Raw genomic sequence first — 21,523 nt, forward strand, 5'->3', positions numbered from 1 at the left:
CGGGCCCTCTCCCCGCCCCAGCGCGCGACGGGAGAACCACGCGCACGCTCGCGCACACGCGCGGCCCCGCGCCCGACGACGGCCCGGCCGGGCGTGACCCTCCCCCGACTCGGAGGGGGGAGGCGCCGGCCGCGGTAGGCAAAGAGCAGCTCTGCCCACGCGCCACGGTGGTGGCGTCCGTGGCTACTACGCGCAAAGGAGGGGCGGCGGCTGGGGGGTCCGGTACCCCAAGGCACCCTCTCGGATCGCTAGAGAAGGCTTTCTCACCGAGGGCGTGTCGCCCCCGCCCATCGTCCGCCATCGGTCCCACCAAGGCGCTTACAGACACCATGGCCACGCAACGCAGGAGGGGTCTGCGGTAGAGGTAAGGCCTAGAGCAAGTCGGAGCGTCCGTGGTCAGGGCCGCGAGCCCGCGCTGCCCCGGGCTCGCCATCTCTGGCCACACTGGGCTTAGCTAGGGATCTACAAGGCCCCTGTGCGGCTCCCAAGTCAGTGCCTCCTCTCAGGCCGAGAGACCAAGGGAGGCAGAGACTGGGACGGAGGTGCCGATCAAACAGCACCTCCCAACCAAAGAGCCAGCGCCACGCCGCTGGCTCGGCCCGCCACGGTCACTCCCACACCCGCGGGGAAACCCCAGCAAGGGGAACACGCGGGCACGCGCCCGAGCCTGCCCGCCCCCACACGGCACGCCGTGGGGGGCGACGAGGCACCCGTCCACCCCGAGGGGGACGAGGGGCACGCCTCCCTTACCGACTCGACCCCTCCGCTCCTCAGACACACCAGCGCAGTGGTTACCTGAGGAGGCCGACGGGAACAGGGAACGACACCGCCACTCGGCCTCGGGCGCCTGAGGGACGACCTGGAACGCTCCAGGGGCACCGCCAACGGCCTGGGGAACGCGCTCACGCGCCCGGGAAGGCGCGCGGCGCGGCGGCAACACGGCCCGCCCCACCGCGGGGAGGGCCGCCCGCGAGACACAGCCAAGAGGCACAGGCGGAGCATCCGCCGCGTCACGGAGACCCCGACACCGCCCACGCCACGAGGCACGGGGCGGGGGAGCGAGGTCGGGCCGGATTCCGCACCCCTGCCGCCTCCCACACGCCACTCGCAGCGGGGGAGAACGGGCGAGGGGACCCGCGGGCAGAGCGAGAAGAGCGGTCCCGTTCGCCATGAACGTCCGTCCCTCGTCTGGCACGGCTTAGGCCCGGCCCGGGAGAGCACAGCATCACCACATCGGTCGGCAGCATAACGCGAGGGACCCCCGAGCAAGGGAAGGCCGGCGAGGACAGCGAGCGGAGGAGCCTGCTTCAGCCTCACCGACCCCTCTCCTCCTCCAGCAAGCGCGGGCGACCACCCCAGGACGAGAACGCCTGACACGCACTGGCACGGAGCCGGTGGGATGGGGTAAGTCGCGACCGCACCCGGGTGCCGGCGGCAGGGAGTGCACGTGGTAGAGGACCCCGCGCCCCTAACCCCGCCGCCCTCGGGTACCAGAGACCGGAGGTGGCACCACGGTCGTGGGGGCGCCTGGAACGCACAAGAGCCGGCGCGCAGGCCCCAGCGGGCGGCTCAAGCGGCGGGGGTGGAAACGGGCGTCCGGTTCTCGGCCAGAGCCCGGAGCCCTCCCCGCACACGCATCCAGGCACCCGGAAGCTCTCGGGCGACTGTCACCCGAGCAGAGCGTGTCAGCACTTACCTGGCGGCACAAAACCACCCATTCGGGGGCAAGAATCGCCGCGCCCGGAGACGGGGCCCACCCACGGATCACCAGGGGAACCCCTGGATCACGGCCACGGCCACCAGACCCCAAGCACGACCCCATCGCCACCAGGCCCGGAGCTCCCGGGGCCATCTGGTCGACCCCAGAAGCGTGGCGGCAGGGGGAGCCGGGGACAGCCTCCCTGGGCCGCCCGCGCGGGCCGGGACCGGTCGGTCCCTCCCTCTGAGTCGCCGGGTCAGGACTTAGAAAAGAATTCCGCGGAGGCGCCTCCGGCGACCGGGCCCGGGGCGGGACCGTGGCTCCCGTCCCTCAGCCGGGGCTCCACCTACGCCTCGAGCCGGCCCCCTCCCGCCTCCGGACAAAGACGCGACCCGCGAAACTCGGAGAGAGAAGTCCGGTCCGACGGCCCGGACCCACCCCGGGCACGCGTCCGGGCCGGGGACGCCCTCCCCGGCCCGCCCTCGAGGGCTCCCGGGGCCGGTCCACGCTCTTCTCCAGGGCGGGACTTGGAAAAAAAAACTGCCACGGAGGAGGAGGCATCCGAGGACCGGGCCCGGTCCCCACCGCCAGAGCCGGTCGACTCGGAAGACCAGTGGGGAAAAGGCCAGCCCGGCGGCCGAGCCCGTCGCGCCCTCCACGGGCCTCCCCCGCAAGGCCCCGGCCGGTCGCCCACCTCCGGAGCGGGGCGCGGAAAGGGGATCGGCGACGCGGAAGGCCCGACCACCGGGCCGCCCTCGGGACGACGGCCGGGCACGGGACGAGCTCCCTCGCCCGTTCCCCCGCGGCGGCCCCCCACCCCCTCCCGGGGACGGAGGGGCACCGGCGGCTGCTGGTCGACCCGTCCGGGAGGCCCCACACCCCGGCCGGCACCGGGCGGCGCGGCGACAGCCACCTCCCTCAGTAGCCTGCACCTCCAATCTCCGGCGAGCGGGCGTCGCGCTCACGCCCCGGCGCCACCGGGCCAGATCCCGCCAGCGACGCCGGCCTCCCGGGACTCTGCCTCGGTCACCGCGGCCGAGTCCCGTCCCTTGGCCCGCGTCGCCGGAGCTCCGGAGGAAAGAGACGATATAAAAGCGGCCGCCAGGTGGCACCCGGCGACCGACGACCGCCTCAGCGGGACGGAGCCGGAGCGCGGGCCCGCCGGGGAGCACAGCCGGGCCGCCGGGCCGCCCGATCCCGTCCCGGAGCCCCCTCGGACCCAGCCTCCCGGCCCAGTGCGGCCCCGGGGCGTCCGCCCGCGGGCTCCCGGCCGCCAAGGCGCAGCCCCAGCCGCAGGAGGGGGACTCGGAAAAGGTTTCTCGGGCGATCACCGGGAAGGGGAAGGGGAGAGTTCCCCCCAGAGAGGCCAGGGGGCGGCCCGGGCCGGGCTGGGCCGGTGCGGCCGGGAGGCCGCCGCTTCCCGGAGCGGCTGGAGCGCCCCCGGGGTTCCCGGGAGGACTTAGAAAATCAGGGCGGGCGGGGACGGTCAAACCGAAACCAGGCACGTCATCCGAGAAGGACCGTGATGACGGGAGGAGGAAAGCTTTCCAGTCCAGAGGGCCTGTCGAAGGCAGGCGGAGAGTCTACCCGCTGAAACTGACGAAGATGGGCAAAAGAAGCTAGCTCAGGCGCCGACATTTAAGGAAATAAAAAAAAAAAGCACGAGGGCGTGGAGAAATGGGGAAAAATCAACACTGAGAAATCTACCCTCTGAAACCGACGAAGATGGGCAACAGGGGCTAGCTCAGGTGGCAATTTTTAAGGAAAAATGAAAGGAAGTGCGTGGAGACCTGGGGAAAAAGCAACACGGAGAAATCTACCCTCTAGAACTGAGAAAGAAGCGCAACAGAGGCTAGCTCAGGTGGCAATCTTTAAGCAAAAAAAATAAGATAAAAAAATACAATAGCGAGGAGACGCGGTCAAAAAGCAACCCTGAAAAAGGTACCCTCTGAAACTGAGGAAGCAGGGCAACAGTGCCTAGCTCAGGTGACAATCTTTAAGCAAAAGAAACACACAAGGGCGTGGGGAGCTGGGGAAAAGGCAACACTGAGAAATCCACCCTCTGAAACTGACGAAGATGGGCAAGAGAGGCTGGCTTCAGGTGGCAATCTTTCAGCAAAAGAAACACACAAGGGCGTGGGGAGCTGGGGAAAAGGCAACACTGAGAAATCCACCCTCTGAAACGGACGAAGATGGGCAACAGAGGCTAGCTCAGGTGGCAATCTTTAAGCAAAAAAAATAAGATAAAAAAATACAATGGCGAGGAGACCCGGTCAAAAAGCAACCCTGAAAAAGGTACCCTCTGAAACTGAGGAAGCAGGGCAACAGTGCCTAGCTCAGGTGACAATCTTTAAGCAAAAGAAACACACAAGGGCGTGGGGAGCTGGCGAAAAGGCAACACTGAGAAATCCACCCTCTGAAACGGACGAAGATGGGCAACAGAGGCTAGCTCAGGTGGCAATCTTTAAGCAAAAGAAACACACAAGGGCGTGGAGACCTGGGGAAAAAGCAACACGGAGAAATCCACCCTCTGAAACTGAGGAAGATGGGCAAGAGAGGCTGGCTTCAGGTGGCAAACGTTAAGCAAAAGAAACACACAAGGGCGTGGAGACCTGAGGAAACAGCAACACGGAGATATCGACCCTCTGAAACTCAGGAAGATGGGCAAGAGAGGCTAGCTCAGGTGGCAATCGTTAAGCAAAAACAAAACCCAAAGGCGTGGAGACCTGGGGAAAAAGCAACCCTGAAATATCTACCCTCTGAAACTGAGGAAGATGGGCAAGAGAGGCTGGCTTCAGGTGGCAATCTTTAAGCAAAAGAAACACACAAGGGCGTGGAGGCCTGGGGAAAAAGCAACACGGAGAAATCCACCCTCTGAAACTGAGGGACATGGGCAAAAGAAGCTAGCTCAGGTTGCAACCTTTAAGCAGAAAAAAAACACAAGGGCGTGCAGACCTGGCAAAAAAGCAACAGTGAGAAATCTACCCTCTGAAACCGACGAAGATGGACAACAGAGGCTAGCTCAGGTGGCAATTTTTAAGGAAAAATAAAAGGAAGTGCGTGGAGACCTGGGGAAAAAGCAACACGGAGAAATCTACCCTCTAGAACTGAGAAAGAAGCGCAACAGAGGCTAGCTCAGGTGGCAATCTTTAAGCAAAAAAAATAAGATAAAAAAATACAATGGCGAGGAGAGCCGGTCAAAAAGCAACCCTGAAAAAGGTACCCTCTGAAACTGAGGAAGCAGGGCAACAGTGCCTAGCTCAGGTGACAATCTTTAAGCAAAAGAAACACACAAGGGCGTGGGGAGCTGGCGAAAAGGCAACACTGAGAAATCCACCCTCTGAAACGGACGAAGATGGGCAACAGAGGCTAGCTCAGGTGGCAATCTTTAAGCAAAAGAAACACACAAGGGCGTGGAGACCTGGGGAAAAAGCAACACGGAGAAATCCACCCTCTGAAACTGAGGAAGATGGGCAAGAGAGGCTACCTCAGGTGGCAATCCTTAAGCAAAAACAAAGCACAAAGGCGTGGAGCCCTGGGGACAAAGCAACCCTGAAATATCTACCCTCTGAAACTGAGGAACATGGGCAAGAGAGGCTAGCTCAGGTGGCAATCGTTAAGCAAAAACAAAACCCAAAGGCGTGGAGACCTGGGGAAAAAGCAACCCTGAAATATCTACCCTCTGAAACTGAGGAAGATGGGCAAGAGAGGCTGGCTTCAGGTGGCAATCTTTAAGCAAAAGAAACACACAAGGGCGTGGAGGCCTGGGGAAAAAGCAACACGGAGAAATCCACCCTCTGAAACTGAGGGACATGGGCAAAAGAAGCTAGCTCAGGTTGCAACCTTTAAGCAGAAAAAAAACACAAGGGCGTGCAGACCTGGCAAAAAAGCAACAGTGAGAAATCTACCCTCTGAAACCGACGAAGATGGACAACAGAGGCTAGCTCAGGTGGCAATTTTTAAGGAAAAATAAAAGGAAGTGCGTGGAGACCTGGGGAAAAAGCAACACGGAGAAATCTACCCTCTAGAACTGAGAAAGAAGCGCAACAGAGGCTAGCTCAGGTGGCAATCTTTAAGCAAAAAAAATAAGATAAAAAAATACAATGGCGAGGAGACCCGGTCAAAAAGCAACCCTGAAAAAGGTACCCTCTGAAACTGAGGAAGCAGGGCAACAGTGCCTAGCTCAGGTGACAATCTTTAAGCAAAAGAAACACACAAGGGCGTGGAGACCTGGGGAAAAAGCAACCCTGAAATATCTACCCTCTGAAACTGAGGAAGATGGGCAAGAGAGGCTGGCTTCAGGTGGCAATCTTTAAGCAAAAGAAACACACAAGGGCGTGGAGACCTGGGGAAAAAGCAACACGGAGAAATCCACCCTCTGAAACTGAGGGACATGGGCAAAAGAAGCTAGCTCAGGTTGCAACCTTTAAGCAGAAAAAAAACACAAGGGCGTGCAGACCTGGCAAAAAAGCAACAGTGAGAAATCTACCCTCTGAAACCGACGAAGATGGACAACAGAGGCTAGCTCAGGTGGCAATTTTTAAGGAAAAATAAAAGGAAGTGCGTGGAGACCTGGGGAAAAAGCAACACGGAGAAATCTACCCTCTAGAACTGAGAAAGAAGCGCAACAGAGGCTAGCTCAGGTGGCAATCTTTAAGCAAAAAAAATAAGATAAAAAATACAATGGCGAGGAGACCCGGTCAAAAAGCAACCCTGAAAAAGGTACCCTCTGAAACTGAGGAAGCAGGGCAACAGTGCCTAGCTCAGGTGACAATCTTTAAGCAAAAGAAACACACAAGGGCGTGGGGAGCTGGCGAAAAGGCAACACTGAGAAATCCACCCTCTGAAACGGACGAAGATGGGCAACAGAGGCTAGCTCAGGTGGCAATCTTTAAGCAAAAGAAACACACAAGGGCGTGGAGACCTGGGGAAAAAGCAACACGGAGAAATCCACCCTCTGAAACTGAGGAAGATGGGCAAGAGAGGCTACCTCAGGTGGCAATCCTTAAGCAAAAACAAAGCACAAAGGCGTGGAGCCCTGGGGACAAAGCAACCCTGAAATATCTACCCTCTGAAACTGAGGAACATGGGCAAGAGAGGCTAGCTCAGGTGGCAATCGTTAAGCAAAAACAAAACCCAAAGGCGTGGAGACCTGGGGAAAAAGCAACCCTGAAATATCTACCCTCTGAAACTGAGGAAGATGGGCAAGAGAGGCTGGCTTCAGGTGGCAATCTTTAAGCAAAAGAAACACACAAGGGCGTGGAGGCCTGGGGAAAAAGCAACACGGAGAAATCCACCCTCTGAAACTGAGGGACATGGGCAAAAGAAGCTAGCTCAGGTTGCAACCTTTAAGCAGAAAAAAAACACAAGGGCGTGCAGACCTGGCAAAAAAGCAACAGTGAGAAATCTACCCTCTGAAACCGACGAAGATGGACAACAGAGGCTAGCTCAGGTGGCAATTTTTAAGGAAAAATAAAAGGAAGTGCGTGGAGACCTGGGGAAAAAGCAACACGGAGAAATCTACCCTCTAGAACTGAGAAAGAAGCGCAACAGAGGCTAGCTCAGGTGGCAATCTTTAAGCAAAAAAAATAAGATAAAAAAATACAATGGCGAGGAGACCCGGTCAAAAAGCAACCCTGAAAAAGGTACCCTCTGAAACTGAGGAAGCAGGGCAACAGTGCCTAGCTCAGGTGACAATCTTTAAGCAAAAGAAACACACAAGGGCGTGGAGACCTGGGGAAAAAGCAACCCTGAAATATCTACCCTCTGAAACTGAGGAAGATGGGCAAGAGAGGCTGGCTTCAGGTGGCAATCTTTAAGCAAAAGAAACACACAAGGGCGTGGAGACCTGGGGAAAAAGCAACACGGAGAAATCCACCCTCTGAAACTGAGGAAGATGGGCAAGAGAGGCTACCTCAGGTGGCAATCCTTAAGCAGAAAAAAAACACAAGGGCGTGCAGACCTGGCAAAAAAGCAACAGTGAGAAATCTACCCTCTGAAACCGACGAAGATGGACAACAGAGGCTAGCTCAGGTGGCAATTTTTAAGGAAAAATAAAAGGAAGTGCGTGGAGACCTGGGGAAAAAGCAACACGGAGAAATCTACCCTCTAGAACTGAGAAAGAAGCGCAACAGAGGCTAGCTCAGGTGGCAATCTTTAAGCAAAAAAAATAAGATAAAAAATACAATGGCAAGGAGACCCAGTCAAAAAGCAACCCTGAAAAAGGTACCCTCTGAAACTGAGGAAGCAGGGCAACAGTGCCTAGCTCAGGTGACAATCTTTAAGCAAAAGAAACACACAAGGGCGTGGGGAGCTGGCGAAAAGGCAACACTGAGAAATCCACCCTCTGAAACGGACGAAGATGGGCAACAGAGGCTAGCTCAGGTGGCAATCTTTAAGCAAAAGAAACACACAAGGGCGTGGAGACCTGGGGAAAAAGCAACACGGAGAAATCCACCCTCTGAAACTGAGGAAGATGGGCAAGAGAGGCTACCTCAGGTGGCAATCCTTAAGCAAAAACAAAGCACAAAGGCGTGGAGCCCTGGGGACAAAGCAACCCTGAAATATCTACCCTCTGAAACTGAGGAACATGGGCAAGAGAGGCTAGCTCAGGTGGCAATCGTTAAGCAAAAACAAAACACAAAGGCGTGGAGACCTGGGGAAAAAGCAACCCTGAAATATCTACCCTCTGAAACTGAGGAAGATGGGCAAGAGAGGCTGGCTTCAGGTGGCAATCTTTAAGCAAAAGAAACACACAAGGGCGTGGAGGCCTGGGGAAAAAGCAACACGGAGAAATCCACCCTCTGAAACTGAGGGACATGGGCAAAAGAAGCTAGCTCAGGTTGCAACCTTTAAGCAGAAAAAAAACACAAGGGCGTGCAGACCTGGCAAAAAAGCAACAGTGAGAAATCTACCCTCTGAAACCGACGAAGATGGACAACAGAGGCTAGCTCAGGTGGCAATTTTTAAGGAAAAATAAAAGGAAGTGCGTGGAGACCTGGGGAAAAAGCAACACGGAGAAATCTACCCTCTAGAACTGAGAAAGAAGCGCAACAGAGGCTAGCTCAGGTGGCAATCTTTAAGCAAAAAAAATAAGATAAAAAAATACAATGGCGAGGAGACCCGGTCAAAAAGCAACCCTGAAAAAGGTACCCTCTGAAACTGAGGAAGCAGGGCAACAGTGCCTAGCTCAGGTGACAATCTTTAAGCAAAAGAAACACACAAGGGCGTGGGGAGCTGGCGAAAAGGCAACACTGAGAAATCCACCCTCTGAAACGGACGAAGATGGGCAACAGAGGCTAGCTCAGGTGGCAATCTTTAAGCAAAAGAAACACACAAGGGCGTGGAGACCTGGGGAAAAAGCAACACGGAGAAATCCACCCTCTGAAACTGAGGAAGATGGGCAAGAGAGGCTACCTCAGGTGGCAATCCTTAAGCAAAAACAAAGCACAAAGGCGTGGAGCCCTGGGGACAAAGCAACCCTGAAATATCTACCCTCTGAAACTGAGGAACATGGGCAAGAGAGGCTAGCTCAGGTGGCAATCGTTAAGCAAAAACAAAACACAAAGGCGTGGAGACCTGGGGAAAAAGCAACCCTGAAATATCTACCCTCTGAAACTGAGGAAGATGGGCAAGAGAGGCTGGCTTCAGGTGGCAATCTTTAAGCAAAAGAAACACACAAGGGCGTGGAGGCCTGGGGAAAAAGCAACACGGAGAAATCCACCCTCTGAAACTGAGGGACATGGGCAAAAGAAGCTAGCTCAGGTTGCAACCTTTAAGCAGAAAAAAAACACAAGGGCGTGCAGACCTGGCAAAAAAGCAACAGTGAGAAATCTACCCTCTGAAACCGACGAAGATGGACAACAGAGGCTAGCTCAGGTGGCAATTTTTAAGGAAAAATAAAAGGAAGTGCGTGGAGACCTGGGGAAAAAGCAACACGGAGAAATCTACCCTCTAGAACTGAGAAAGAAGCGCAACAGAGGCTAGCTCAGGTGGCAATCTTTAAGCAAAAAAAATAAGATAAAAAAATACAATGGCGAGGAGACCCGGTGAAAAAGCAACCCTGAAAAAGGTACCCTCTGAAACTGAGGAAGCAGGGCAACAGTGCCTAGCTCAGGTGACAATCTTTAAGCAAAAGAAACACACAAGGGCGTGGGGAGCTGGCGAAAAGGCAACACTGAGAAATCCACCCTCTGAAACGGACGAAGATGGGCAACAGAGGCTAGCTCAGGTGGCAATCTTTAAGCAAAAGAAACACACAAGGGCGTGGAGACCTGGGGAAAAAGCAACACGGAGAAATCCACCCTCTGAAACTGAGGAAGATGGGCAAGAGAGGCTACCTCAGGTGGCAATCCTTAAGCAAAAACAAAGCACAAAGGCGTGGAGCCCTGGGGACAAAGCAACCCTGAAATATCTACCCTCTGAAACTGAGGAACATGGGCAAGAGAGGCTAGCTCAGGTGGCACTCGTTAAGCAAAAACAAAACCTAAAGGCGTGGAGACCTGGGGAAAAAGCAACCCTGAAATATCTACCCTCTGAAACTGAGGAAGATGGGCAAGAGAGGCTGGCTTCAGGTGGCAATCTTTAAGCAAAAGAAACACACAAGGGCGTGGGGAGCTGGCGAAAAGGCAACACTGAGAAATCCACCCTCTGAAACGGACGAAGATGGGCAACAGAGGCTAGCTCAGGTGGCAATCTTTAAGCAAAAAAAATAAAATAAAAAAATACAATGGCGAGGAGAGCCGGTCAAAAAGCAACCCTGAAAAAGGTACCCTCTGAAACTGAGGAAGCAGGGCAACAGTGCCTAGCTCAGGTGACAATCTTTAAGCAAAAGAAACACACAAGGGCGTGGGGAGCTGGCGAAAAGGCAACACTGAGAAATCCACCCTCTGAAACGGACGAAGATGGGCAACAGAGGCTAGCTCAGGTGGCAATCTTTAAGCAAAAGAAACACACAAGGGCGTGGAGACCTGGGGAAAAAGCAAGACGGAGAAATCCACCCTCTGAAACTGAGGAAGATGGGCAAGAGAGGCTACCTCAGGTGGCAATCCTTAAGCAAAAACAAAGCACAAAGGCGTGGAGCCCTGGGGACATAGCAACCCTGAAATATCTACCCTCTGAAACTGAGGAACATGGGCAAGAGAGGCTAGCTCAGGTGGCACTCGTTAAGCAAAAACAAAACACAAAGGCGTGGAGACCTGGGGAAAAAGCAACCCTGAAATATCTACCCTCTGAAACTGAGGAAGATGGGCAAGAGAGGCTGGCTTCAGGTGGCAATCTTTAAGCAAAAGAAACACACAAGGGCGTGGGGAGCTGGCGAAAAGGCAACACTGAGAAATCCACCCTCTGAAACGGACGAAGATGGGCAACAGAGGCTAGCTCAGGTGGCAATCTTTAAGCAAAAAAAATAAAATAAAAAAATACAATGGCGAGGAGAGCCGGTCAAAAAGCAACCCTGAAAAAGGTACCCTCTGAAACTGAGGAAGCAGGGCAACAGTGCCTAGCTCAGGTGACAATCTTTAAGCAAAAGAAACACACAAGGGCGTGGGGAGCTGGCGAAAAGGCAACACTGAGAAATCCACCCTCTGAAACGGACGAAGATGGGCAACAGAGGCTAGCTCAGGTGGCAATCTTTAAGCAAAAAAAATAAAATAAAAAAATACAATGGCGAGGAGACCCGGTCAAAAAGCAACCCTGAAAAAGGCACCCTCTGAAACTGAGGAAGCAGGGCAACAGTGCCTAGCTCAGGTGACAATCTTTAAGCAAAAGAAACACACAAGGGCGTGGGGAGCTGGCGAAAAGGCAACACTGAGAAATCCACCCTCTGAAACGGACGAAGATGGGCAACAGAGGCTAGCTCAGGTGGCAATCTTTAAGCAAAAAAAATAAAATAAAAAAATACAATGGCGAGGAGAGCCGGTCAAAAAGCAACCCTGAAAAAGGTACCCTCTGAAACTGAGGAAGCAGGGCAACAGTGCCTAGCTCAGGTGACAATCTTTAAGCAAAAGAAACACACAAGGGCGTGGGGAGCTGGCGAAAAGGCAACACTGAGAAATCCACCCTCTGAAACGGACTAAGATGGGCAACAGAGGCTACCTCAGGTGGCAATCCTTAAGCAAAAACAAAGCACAAAGGCGTGGAGCCCTGGGGACAAAGCAACCCTGAAATATCTACCCTCTGAAACTGAGGAACATGGGCAAGAGAGGCTAGCTCAGGTGGCACTCGTTAAGCAAAAACAAAACACAAAGGCGTGGAGACCTGGGGAAAAAGCAACCCTGAAATATCTACCCTCTGAAACTGAGGAAGATGGGCAAGAGAGGCTGGCTTCAGGTGGCAATCTTTAAGCAAAAGAAACACACAAGGGCGTGGGGAGCTGGCGAAAAGGCAACACTGAGAAATCCACCCTCTGAAACGGACGAAGATGGGCAACAGAGGCTAGCTCAGGTGGCAATCGTTAAGCAAAAGAAACACACAAGGGCGTGGAGGCCTGGGGAAAAAGCAACACGGAGAAATCCACCCTCTGAAACTGAGGAACATGGGCAAAAGAAGCTAGCTCAGGTTGCAACCTTTAAGCAGAAAAAAAACACAAGGGCGTGCAGACCTGGCAAAAAAGCAACAGTGAGAAATCTACCCTCTGAAACCGACGAAGATGGGCAACAGAGGCTAGCTCAGGTGGCAATTTTTAAGGAAAAATAAAAGGAAGTGCGTGGAGACCTGGGGAAAAAGCAACACGGGGAAATCTACCCTCTGAAACTGAGAAAGAAGCGCAACAGAGGCTAGCTCAGGTGGCAATCTTTAAGCAAAAAAAAATAAAATAAAAAAATACAATGGCGAGGAGAGCCGGTCAAAAAGCAACCCTGAAAAAGGTACCCTCTGAAACTGAGGAAGCAGGGCAACAGTGCCTAGCTCAGGTGACAATCTTTAAGCAAAAGAAACACACAAGGGCGTGGGGAGCTGGCGAAAAGGCAACACTGAGAAATCCACCCTCTGAAACGGACGAAGATGGGCAACAGAGGCTAGCTCAGGTGGCAATCTTTAAGCAAAAAAAATAAAATAAAAAAATACAATGGCGAGGAGAGCCGGTCAAAAAGCAACCCTGAAAAAGGTACCCTCTGAAACTGAAGAAGCAGGGCAACAGTGCCTAGCTCAGGTGACAATCTTTAAGCAAAAGAAACACACAAGGGCGTGGGGAGCTGGCGAAAAGGCAACACTGAGAAATCCACCCTCTGAAACGGACTAAGATGGGCAACAGAGGCTACCTCAGGTGGCAATCCTTAAGCAAAAACAAAGCACAAAGGCGTGGAGCCCTGGGGACAAAGCAACCCTGAAATATCTACCCTCTGAAACTGAGGAACATGGGCAAGAGAGGCTAGCTCAGGTGGCACTCGTTAAGCAAAAACAAAACACAAAGGCGTGGAGACCTGGGGAAAAAGCAACCCTGAAATATCTACCCTCTGAAACTGAGGAAGATGGGCAACAGAGGCTAGCTCAGGTGGCAATCTTTAAGCAAAAGAAACACACAAGGGCGTGGAGACCTGGGGAAAAAGCAACACGGAGAAATCCACCCTCTGAAACTGAGGAAGATGGGCAAGAGAGGCTACCTCAGGTGGCAATCCTTAAGCAAAAACAAAGCACAAAGGCGTGGAGCCCTGGGGACAAAGCAACCCTGAAATATCTACCCTCTGAAACTGAGGAACATGGGCAAGAGAGGCTAGCTCAGGTGGCACTCGTTAAGCAAAAACAAAACACAAAGGCGTGGAGACCTGGGGAAAAAGCAACCCTGAAATATCTACCCTCTGAAACTGAGGAAGATGGGCAAGAGAGGCTGGCTTCAGGTGGCAATCTTTAAGCAAAAGAAACACACAAGGGCGTGGGGAGCTGGGGAAAAGGCAACACTGAGAAATCCACCCTCTGAAACGGACGAAGATGGGCAACAGAGGCTAGCTCAGGTGGCAATCGTTAAGCAAAAGAAACACACAAGGGCGTGGAGGCCTGGGGAAAAAGCAACACGGAGAAATCCACCCTCTGAAACTGAGGAACATGGGCAAAAGAAGCTAGCTCAGGTTGCAACCTTTAAGCAGAAAAAAAACACAAGGGCGTGCAGACCTGGCAAAAAAGCAACAGTGAGAAATCTACCCTCTGAAACCGACGAAGATGGGCAACAGAGGCTAGCTCAGGTGGCAATTTTTAAGGAAAAATAAAAGGAAGTGCGTGGAGACCTGGGGAAAAAGCAACACGGGGAAATCTACCCTCTGAAACTGAGAAAGAAGCGCAACAGAGGCTAGCTCAGGTGGCAATCTTTAAGCAAAAAAAAATAAAATAAAAAAATACAATGGCGAGGAGACCCGGTCAAAAAGCAACCCTGAAAAAGGTACCCTCTGAAACTGAGGAAGCAGGGCAACAGTGCCTAGCTCAGGTGACAATCTTTAAGCAAAAGAAACACACAAGGGCGTGGGGAGCTGGCGAAAAGGCAACACTGAGAAATCCACCCTCTGAAACGGACGAAGATGGGCAACAGAGGCTAGCTCAGGTGGCAATCTTTAAGCAAAAAAAATAAAATAAAAAAATACAATGGCGAGGAGACCCGGTCAAAAAGCAACCCTGAAAAAGGCACCCTCTGAAACTGAAGAAGCAGGGCAACAGTGCCTAGCTCAGGTGACAATCTTTAAGCAAAAGAAACACACAAGGGCGTGGGGAGCTGGCGAAAAGGCAACACTGAGAAATCCACCCTCTGAAACGGACTAAGATGGGCAACAGAGGCTACCTCAGGTGGCAATCCTTAAGCAAAAACAAAGCACAAAGGCGTGGAGCCCTGGGGACAAAGCAACCCTGAAATATCTACCCTCTGAAACTGAGGAACATGGGCAAGAGAGGCTAGCTCAGGTGGCACTCGTTAAGCAAAAACAAAACACAAAGGCGTGGAGACCTGGGGAAAAAGCAACCCTGAAATATCTACCCTCTGAAACTGAGGAAGATGGGCAACAGAGGCTAGCTCAGGTGGCAATCTTTAAGCAAAAGAAACACACAAGGGCGTGGAGACCTGGGGAAAAAGCAACACGGAGAAATCCACCCTCTGAAACTGAGGAAGATGGGCAAGAGAGGCTACCTCAGGTGGCAATCCTTAAGCAAAAACAAAGCACAAAGGCGTGGAGCCCTGGGGACAAAGCAACCCTGAAATATCTACCCTCTGAAACTGAGGAACATGGGCAAGAGAGGCTAGCTCAGGTGGCACTCGTTAAGCAAAAACAAAACACAAAGGCGTGGAGACCTGGGGAAAAAGCAACCCTGAAATATCTACCCTCTGAAACTGAGGAAGATGGGCAAGAGAGGCTGGCTTCAGGTGGCAATCTTTAAGCAAAAGAAACACACAAGGGCGTGGGGAGCTGGCGAAAAGGCAACACTGAGAAATCCACCCTCTGAAACGGACGAAGATGGGCAACAGAGGCTAGCTCAGGTGGCAATCGTTAAGCAAAAGAAACACACAAGGGCGTGGAGGCCTGGGGAAAAAGCAACACGGAGAAATCCACCCTCTGAAACTGAGGAACATGGGCAAAAGAAGCTAGCTCAGGTTGCAACCTTTAAGCAGAAAAAAAACACAAGGGCGTGCAGACCTGGCAAAAAAGCAACAGTGAGAAATCTACCCTCTGAAACCGACGAAGATGGGCAACAGAGGCTAGCTCAGGTGGCAATTTTTAAGGAAAAATAAAAGGAAGTGCGTGGAGACCTGGGGAAAAAGCAACACGGGGAAATCTACCCTCTGAAACTGAGAAAGAAGCGCAACAGAGGCTAGCTCAGGTGGCAATCTTTAAGCAAAAAAAAATAAAATAAAAAAATACAATGGCGAGGAGACCCGGTCAAAAAGCAACCCTGAAAAAGGTACCCTCTGAAACTGAGGAAGCAGGGCAACAGTGCCTAGCTCAGGTGACAATCTTTAAGCAAAAGAAACACACAAGGGCGTGGGGAGCTGGCGAAAAGGCAACACTGAGAAATCCACCCTCTGAAACGGACGAAGATGGGCAACAGAGGCTAGCTCAGGTGGCAATCTTTAAGCAAAAAAAATAAAATAAAAAAATACAATGGCGAGGAGACCCGGTCAAAAAGCAACCCTGAAAAAGGCACCCTCTGAAACTGAAGAAGCAGGGCAACAGTGCCTAGCTCAGGTGACAATCTTTAAGCAAAAGAAACACACAAGGGCGTGGGGAGCTGGCGAAAAGGCAACACTGAGAAATCCACCCTCTGAAACGGACGAAGATGGGCAACAGAGGCTAGCTCAGGTGGCAATCTTTAAGCAAAAAAAATAAAATAAAAAAATACAATGGCGAGGAGAGCCGGTCAAAAAGCAACCCTGAAAAAGGTACCCTCTGAAACTGAGGAAGCAGGGCAACAGTGCCTAGCTCAGGTGACAATCTTTAAGCAAAAGAAACACACAAGGGCGTGGGGAGCTGGCGAAAAGGCAACACTGAGAAATCCACCCTCTGAAACGGACGAAGATGGGCAACAGAGGCTAGCTCAGGTGGCAATCTTTAAGCAAAAGAAACACACAAGGGCGTGGAGACCTGGGGAAAAAGCAAGACGGAGAAATCCACCCTCTGAAACTGAGGAAGATGGGCAAGAGAGGCTACCTCAGGTGGCAATCCTTAAGCAAAAACAAAGCACAAAGGCGTGGAGCCCTGGGGACATAGCAACCCTGAAATATCTACCCTCTGAAACTGAGGAACATGGGCAAGAGAGGCTAGCTCAGGTGGCACTCGTTAAGCAAAAACAAAACACAAAGGCGTGGAGACCTGGGGAAAAAGCAACCCTGAAATATCTACCCTCTGAAACTGAGGAAGATGGGCAAGAGAGGCTGGCTTCAGGTGGCAATCTTTAAGCAAAAGAAACACACAAGGGCGTGGGGAGCTGGCGAAAAGGCAACACTGAGAAATCCACCCTCTGAAACGGACGAAGATGGGCAACAGAGGCTAGCTCAGGTGGCAATCTTTAAGCAAAAAAAATAAAATAAAAAAATACAATGGCGAGGAGAGCCGGTCAAAAAGCAACCCTGAAAAAGGTACCCTCTGAAACTGAGGAAGCAGGGCAACAGTGCCTAGCTCAGGTGACAATCTTTAAGCAAAAGAAACACACAAGGGCGTGGGGAGCTGGCGAAAAGGCAACACTGAGAAATCCACCCTCTGAAACGGACGAAGATGGGCAACAGAGGCTAGCTCAGGTGGCAATCTTTAAGCAAAAAAAATAAAATAAAAAAATACAATGGCGAGGAGAGCCGGTCAAAAAGCAACCCTGAAAAAGGCACCCTCTGAAACTGAAGAAGCAGGGCAACAGTGCCTAGCTCAGGTGACAATCTTTAAGCAAAAGAAACACACAAGGGCGTGGGGAGCTGGCGAAAAGGCAACACTGAGAAATCCACCCTCTGAAACGGACGAAGATGGGCAACAGAGGCTAGCTCAGGTGGCAATCTTTAAGCAAAAAAAATAAAATAAAAAAATACAATGGCGAGGAGAGCCGGTCAAAAAGCAACCCTGAAAAAGGTACCCTCTGAAACTGAGGAAGCAGGGCAACAGTGCCTAGCTCAGGTGACAATCTTTAAGCAAAAGAAACACACAAGGGCGTGGGGAGCTGGCGAAAAGGCAACACTGAGAAATCCACCCTCTGAAACGGACTAAGATGGGCAACAGAGGCTACCTCAGGTGGCAATCCTTAAGCAAAAACAAAGCACAAAGGCGTGGAGCCCTGGGGACAAAGCAACCCTGAAATATCTACCCTCTGAAACTGAGGAACATGGGCAAGAGAGGCTAGCTCAGGTGGCACTCGTTAAGCAAAAACAAAACACAAAGGCGTGGAGACCTGGGGAAAAAGCAACCCTGAAATATCTACCCTCTGAAACTGAGGAAGATGGGCAAGAGAGGCTGGCTTCAGGTGGCAATCTTTAAGCAAAAGAAACACACAAGGGCGTGGGGAGCTGGCGAAAAGGCAACACTGAGAAATCCACCCTCTGAAACGGACGAAGATGGGCAACAGAGGCTAGCTCAGGTGGCAATCGTTAAGCAAAAGAAACACACAAGGGCGTGGAGGCCTGGGGAAAAAGCAACACGGAGAAATCCACCCTCTGAAACTGAGGAACATGGGCAAAAGAAGCTAGCTCAGGTTGCAACCTTTAAGCAGAAAAAAAACACAAGGGCGTGCAGACCTGGCAAAAAAGCAACAGTGAGAAATCTACCCTCTGAAACCGACGAAGATGGGCAACAGAGGCTAGCTCAGGTGGCAATTTTTAAGGAAAAATAAAAGGAAGTGCGTGGAGACCTGGGGAAAAAGCAACACGGGGAAATCTACCCTCTGAAACTGAGAAAGAAGCGCAACAGAGGCTAGCTCAGGTGGCAATCTTTAAGCAAAAAAAAATAAAATAAAAAAATACAATGGCGAGGAGAGCCGGTCAAAAAGCAACCCTGAAAAAGGTACCCTCTGAAACTGAAGAAGCAGGGCAACAGTGCCTAGCTCAGGTGACAATCTTTAAGCAAAAGAAACACACAAGGGCGTGGGGAGCTGGCGAAAAGGCAACACTGAGAAATCCACCCTCTGAAACGGACTAAGATGGGCAACAGAGGCTACCTCAGGTGGCAATCCTTAAGCAAAAACAAAGCACAAAGGCGTGGAGCCCTGGGGACAAAGCAACCCTGAAATATCTACCCTCTGAAACTGAGGAACATGGGCAAGAGAGGCTAGCTCAGGTGGCACTCGTTAAGCAAAAACAAAACACAAAGGCGTGGAGACCTGGGGAAAAAGCAACCCTGAAATATCTACCCTCTGAAACTGAGGAAGATGGGCAACAGAGGCTAGCTCAGGTGGCAATCTTTAAGCAAAAGAAACACACAAGGGCGTGGAGACCTGGGGAAAAAGCAACACGGAGAAATCCACCCTCTGAAACTGAGGAAGATGGGCAAGAGAGGCTACCTCAGGTGGCAATCCTTAAGCAAAAACAAAGCACAAAGGCGTGGAGCCCTGGGGACAAAGCAACCCTGAAATATCTACCCTCTGAAACTGAGGAACATGGGCAAGAGAGGCTAGCTCAGGTGGCACTCGTTAAGCAAAAACAAAACACAAAGGCGTGGAGACCTGGGGAAAAAGCAACCCTGAAATATCTACCCTCTGAAACTGAGGAAGATGGGCAAGAGAGGCTGGCTTCAGGTGGCAATCTTTAAGCAAAAGAAACACACAAGGGCGTGGGGAGCTGGCGAAAAGGCAACACTGAGAAATCCACCCTCTGAAACGGACGAAGATGGGCAACAGAGGCTAGCTCAGGTGGCAATCGTTAAGCAAAAGAAACACACAAGGGCGTGGAGGCCTGGGGAAAAAGCAACACGGAGAAATCCACCCTCTGAAACTGAGGAACATGGGCAAAAGAAGCTAGCTCAGGTTGCAACCTTTAAGCAGAAAAAAAACACAAGGGCGTGCAGACCTGGCAAAAAAGCAACAGTGAGAAATCTACCCTCTGAAACCGACGAAGATGGGCAACAGAGGCTAGCTCAGGTGGCAATTTTTAAGGAAAAATAAAAGGAAGTGCGTGGAGACCTGGGGAAAAAGCAACACGGGGAAATCTACCCTCTGAAACTGAGAAAGAAGCGCAACAGAGGCTAGCTCAGGTGGCAATCTTTAAGCAAAAAAAAATAAAATAAAAAAATACAATGGCGAGGAGACCCGGTCAAAAAGCAACCCTGAAAAAGGTACCCTCTGAAACTGAGGAAGCAGGGCAACAGTGCCTAGCTCAGGTGACAATCTTTAAGCAAAAGAAACACACAAGGGCGTGGGGAGCTGGCGAAAAGGCAACACTGAGAAATCCACCCTCTGAAACGGACGAAGATGGGCAACAGAGGCTAGCTCAGGTGGCAATCTTTAAGCAAAAAAAATAAAATAAAAAAATACAATGGCGAGGAGACCCGGTCAAAAAGCAACCCTGAAAAAGGCACCCTCTGAAACTGAAGAAGCAGGGCAACAGTGCCTAGCTCAGGTGACAATCTTTAAGCAAAAGAAACACACAAGGGCGTGGGGAGCTGGCGAAAAGGCAACACTGAGAAATCCACCCTCTGAAACGGACGAAGATGGGCAACAGAGGCTAGCTCAGGTGGCAATCTTTAAGCAAAAAAAATAAAATAAAAAAATACAATGGCGAGGAGAGCCGGTCAAAAAGCAACCCTGAAAAAGGTACCCTCTGAAACTGAGGAAGCAGGGCAACAGTGCCTAGCTCAGGTGACAATCTTTAAGCAAAAGAAACACACAAGGGCGTGGGGAGCTGGCGAAAAGGCAACACTGAGAAATCCACCCTCTGAAACGGACGAAGATGGGCAACAGAGGCTAGCTCAGGTGGCAATCTTTAAGCAAAAAAAATAAAATAAAAAAATACAATGGCGAGGAGAGCCGGTCAAAAAGCAACCCTGAAAAAGGTACCCTCTGAAACTGAGGAAGCAGGGCAACAGTGCCTAGCTCAGGTGACAATCTTTAAGCAAAAGAAACACACAAGGGCGTGGGGAGCTGGCGAAAAGGCAACACTGAGAAATCCACCCTCTGAAACGGACTAAGATGGGCAACAGAGGCTACCTCAGGTGGCAATCCTTAAGCAAAAACAAAGCACAAAGGCGTGGAGCCCTGGGGACAAAGCAACCCTGAAATATCTACCCTCTGAAACTGAGGAACATGGGCAAGAGAGGCTAGCTCAGGTGGCACTCGTTAAGCAAAAACAAAACACAAAGGCGTGGAGACCTGGGGAAAAAGCAACCCTGAAATATCTACCCTCTGAAACTGAGGAAGATGGGCAACAGAGGCTAGCTCAGGTGGCAATCTTTAAGCAAAAGAAACACACAAGGGCGTGGAGACCTGGGGAAAAAGCAACACGGAGAAATCCACCCTCTGAAACTGAGGAAGATGGGCAAGAGAGGCTACCTCAGGTGGCAATCCTTAAGCAAAAACAAAGCACAAAGGCGTGGAGCCCTGGGGACAAAGCAACCCTGAAATATCTACCCTCTGAAACTGAGGAACATGGGCAAGAGAGGCTAGCTCAGGTGGCACTCGTTAAGCAAAAACAAAACACAAAGGCGTGGAGACCTGGGGAAAAAGCAACCCTGAAATATCTACCCTCTGAAACTGAGGAAGATGGGCAAGAGAGGCTGGCTTCAGGTGGCAATCTTTAAGCAAAAGAAACACACAAGGGCGTGGGGAGCTGGCGAAAAGGCAACACTGAGAAATCCACCCTCTGAAACGGACGAAGATGGGCAACAGAGGCTAGCTCAGGTGGCAATCGTTAAGCAAAAGAAACACACAAGGGCGTGGAGGCCTGGGGAAAAAGCAACACGGAGAAATCCACCCTCTGAAACTGAGGAACATGGGCAAAAGAAGCTAGCTCAGGTTGCAACCTTTAAGCAGAAAAAAAACACAAGGGCGTGCAGACCTGGCAAAAAAGCAACAGTGAGAAATCTACCCTCTGAAACCGACGAAGATGGGCAACAGAGGCTAGCTCAGGTGGCAATTTTTAAGGAAAAATAAAAGGAAGTGCGTGGAGACCTGGGGAAAAAGCAACACGGGGAAATCTACCCTCTGAAACTGAGAAAGAAGCGCAACAGAGGCTAGCTCAGGTGGCAATCTTTAAGCAAAAAAAAATAAAATAAAAAAATACAATGGCGAGGAGACCCGGTCAAAAAGCAACCCTGAAAAAGGTACCCTCTGAAACTGAGGAAGCAGGGCAACAGTGCCTAGCTCAGGTGACAATCTTTAAGCAAAAGAAACACACAAGGGCGTGGGGAGCTGGCGAAAAGGCAACACTGAGAAATCCACCCTCTG

This window comes from Equus asinus, unplaced genomic scaffold (assembly GCF_041296235.1).
Source record: "Equus asinus isolate D_3611 breed Donkey unplaced genomic scaffold, EquAss-T2T_v2 contig_425, whole genome shotgun sequence".
Taxonomy (NCBI): domain Eukaryota; kingdom Metazoa; phylum Chordata; class Mammalia; order Perissodactyla; family Equidae; genus Equus; species Equus asinus.